We start from the raw sequence: 4,405 nt of genomic DNA on the forward strand, positions 1-4,405 counted from the left end.
AGGCTCAAGGAATTAGACACTTTTGGGCTCTCAATATGAGATATCACCCTATGTCCTATGTGTTGTGGTGGATATTGCATATGCAATGCCATCATATGATCTGCCCTCTTGTGTTGCCTATTCACCCCCACTTGGAAACTATATATTAGTATCGAAGCCTAGCGCTTCATTTCAAGGGTCTAACAACCCGAAGCTATGTTGGGAGAAGAATCCCAATCCATATGTATTCTCCCCCAATCCATATGGATTGAGGGGGATTGAGGGGGTTTCAATCCTTAGCAAGTCAAAATCCCCTCCAATCCGTATCAATCCCCTCCGATCCATATGGATTGAAAATAACCGAACAAGCCCTAAGGGGAAGGAGATGGAAAACTTCAAAGAGAAGGAAGTGGAGAAGCCAAAAGACAATAATGAAGATCCCACCAAGTTGAGTTCCAAATCTCACAAAAATAAGGATGACAAGAAGAAAAAGATGAAGCAGGTGGCCTACTACAAGACCAACTCATCTACATCATACTTCTTTAAATTATTCTCACATTCCTCTCAATGCAACTACCCAATTACTTTCTCTTCCTCTTGGTAAACCACCACACTTTGATGGTGGGGATTATTATTGGTGGTCATAAGATGAAATGTTATTTATACTCACTCCACCCAAGTATTTGGGATGTACTTGAACTAGGAATGGAGATCCCCAACATCGACGACAAAAACTATAGTCCAATGGAGGTGGAGAAAATTGTCCACCGCAACTCCCAAGCTACCATGATATTACTTGCTTCTCTATGCAGGGAAAAATACAACAAGATGAATAGCTTGGAGAGCACCAAGGACATATAGGATACACTCAAGATGGCAAACTAAGGTGACAAGATCACCAAGGTCACAAAGATAGAGCTCCTAGAAGGGGAGCTCAGAAGATTTTCCATGCTCAAGTGTCACACCCGGATTTTAGGGGCACCAAGACCCGGGCGCGAACATAATCACCAGGTGTGCTGGGACCAGGTCTCACACATATGATGAATCATGGCACATGATCGAATGTCACATCTTTACTACATAACAAGAGTTTTATACAAAATAAATAAATATTTACATCATAAGGAGACAACGGTCCAGCAACCCAAAGTTGAATGGGAGACGACGGCCTAGACCTCTCACGAACTCGCCACAGCATCCTCCACGCGCCTCATCCTGTGGTACCTGTTCTTGACCTGTGGGGGGTGTGAGACAGCAAGAGTGAGCTCACATACGTTCATCGCTCAACAAGTTGTGGGGAATAATGTGCATGAACTCGCCAAAGGTGGGAGCTCACGTGAAGTGTAAGGCTTACCAAAGAGGATGGTTAGAGCTGAGCATTGCTTTTAAAGTTGGTCAAAATTTTATTAGCAATTACTAAGTATAAGTAAATACCAACCCAATTAAATAGTAGAACAAAAGTAACAACCTCACCTGCGATGCAATGCATATGACAAATTGAGTTTAAGTTCCATAATTTAATCATGTGAGTGTCCGAGCCGCTCATGACCGTGAGCACGGCTAGTATACCAGTTTTACACTCTGCAGAGGTTGCGCATCTTTACCCACAAGTCATGTTACCCATCTGCCAAGGGATCGCGACTTCCCATACACCTCTATCGAGGAGGCGAGGCAGGGTAACACTACGAGGCCTTTACAAAGTTCCACTAGCTTCAGAAAACCCGTTACAGTTTATAGGAAGCTCCAATGCAGGAATCCCTTGCAGGACCGCCATCGCAGCAAAATCCTCCCGAGGGCCTCCCTACACTGACCACTCCCCTACTGCCCTTGCCCCTTTCGGGTAAGGTAGTCTTCCACTAGCTTTCCTAATTAATCGGCCAAGGGCGTCCCATTAAACCCTTGTGGTAGCACTGTTTTCCCGGGTGGTTCTCCATGTTCCAATTAACATAATGATCTTATCATGAACAGTAAATAGCAACTGATAACAAAAGTATGAATAATATGTATCTCAATGCCCAAATCCACATATAGCACTAGCAAGTACTACCCAGAAAGTTTAGTGGTAAGCAAGGCATAAAGATAGACAAACTAGGGTAACCTATTGGGTCCCATCAAATTAACCTATGCAGATCATTATGATTAATTAGAACATGAGTGGGTAAAAGAAGTGATCAAGGGCACAACTTGCCTGGCACTTGAGATTCCAGGTATCAGGATGATCTTCAAATGACTCGTAGCCTCGCGCTAGTCGTAGCAATACAAACAAACATGACATAGATAAAATTAACATCACACCAAACATAAGAATATACTGCATAATAATGATCTACGCGTTGCTACGAGACTAACGCAACTTGAACGGATCAAATCGGGGTTAGAACGGAAGAGTTATGAATTTTTAAGGTTTTATGTACTCAATACAAGATTAACCAAGAGATTAATTTTAATACAATTTTCATGTTAAACCAGAGGTACTATGTGATAAAAATAATATTATAGAATTATAGAAATTAGAATGGACTCATTTAGACTTAATATGAATTTTCTATAAGTTATATAAGTTCTGGAATTATTTTGGCACTAGAAATCCATTTTTCTAAACCCTTTTTCTTATTTTCTCACAACACTGGACTGCGCGCGCTAATAATAGATAACTCAGGGTTTAATATGCAAATGCTCCCAAGACTCAGGACCTACTCGCGGAGGACTGCGGGTTTATTCCGCAAAAACCCAAGGGCTCTTTTACAAGATGGTGCGGACGAAGGGGTATGCTAGGATCAGAGTCGTCCGATCATCAATCTACGACTGTGATTAGATTTTCTATAATCCGAACGGGTATGCGATATGGACGGTCCGATCCCGATCAGACGGTAGCGGCCAGCTGCACGAAAGGGTATTTCCTGGATGTAATCAAAGCCGCATGATACCGATCTAATGGCTATGACTTAATGGGACGCGATCTGCATCGAGCCGTAGGATGTAGTTCCAACGGTACCAATCCAAACGCCCCAAGTGATACGCTAGAACTAATCTGGGCCACCCATTTCAAATTGACGGCCCCGAACCCTTCTCCTACCCAGGGACCAAACCGCGGCGGCGCTGCCCCCCCCCTACGGCGGAGTCATCGCTGGCGATGTCCCGCACGGCAAACCATGACTCCCAACACACGACTAACCCACGCAACGTGAAATGGAGAGCTAGGAGGATTCTAGGACATGATTCTCACCCGTGTCGGTGTTGTGGAGGGTGCTTGCCGTGGCACTCCTTGACGTCGGCGGCCCAACCGAACTCCGTCGAGGAATTCAGGGCACACGATGGTCTTACTCGCGCCATGGATCACCCGAGCACCACCCTTGACTCCCGACAAACACCATAGACCAAAGGTTTGGCGTAGATCGATGGTTTGGCCGAGATACGTCGATGGCGGCATCTCCTGCTTCTCTCTACGCTCCCTCATCTCCCTCTCGGTTCGGCGATGGTACACACGGTCAATCGGTTCTATGCGATGCAAGAGAGCTGAGAGGGGGCAAGTTTTATAGGGTCAGAGGCGAGCCCGAGGTAGCCCCACTGCATGCGCCAGCTCCGATGGAATGGGGATCTTCCGCCGTCTGCGCGCCGTTCGGCCGAGTCCGCGCGGATTCCGCGCCGTTGGCGACCGCGAGGATGAAGGCACGGTTGAACGGTCTCCGCCCACGCGTTCTGTTGACATCCGGTCAAAGGTGGGAGAGGAAAAAGGAGGAGGGCGCGGATAGAGCTGACAGCCCTGGCCCACATGTCCGAGAAAGGGGATATCCGCTGAGTCGATGGCCTGGCGCGCGCGTGGAAAGGAGTCGTGGGATGCGCGGAAGGGGGGGTTCCTGGTGGGCTGAAATGTGGTAAGCCGGCCCAGGTAAGCTTCCTTTACTTTTTCTTTTATGTTTTATTTTCTGTTTTCTTTTATAAGTATTTTGAATCCAATTTGAATTTGAGTATGAGTTTCACCTTTGCGTAAATGTACCATTTCAAAACTTAATGTAGAAATAATATATTTTGTTATATATATTTTTATTTTTTTATTTTTTTTATAGTATTCCCTTTCTTCTTTTCCAAACCCTAGAATTTCTTTTAGGGTTTAATTTCTCATTGGAGTATTAACATACTTATTATTATATCATCACCAAATGCACACAAAGCAAGATCCAGCATGATGCAAGATTTATTTAGGTGTCTTTGGGGTATTTATTTAATTGTGTAAGTGGGGTGTTCACATGTGATGGTAAGTAGAAATAACACACATATAGATAAAGGAATTAATTTTTCCTCTTTTATTATAGGTTACAAACTGGGTGTTACAAATCCTACCCCCTTAAAAATAATCTCGTCCTCGAGATTTGTGAAAAAAACTACATAAGGATTGGTTTGTAATTTAGCTTTTAATCTATAATTG

The sequence above is a fragment of the Zea mays genome, chromosome 10, assembly GCF_902167145.1.
Source record: "Zea mays cultivar B73 chromosome 10, Zm-B73-REFERENCE-NAM-5.0, whole genome shotgun sequence".
In the NCBI taxonomy this organism is placed as follows: domain Eukaryota; kingdom Viridiplantae; phylum Streptophyta; class Magnoliopsida; order Poales; family Poaceae; genus Zea; species Zea mays.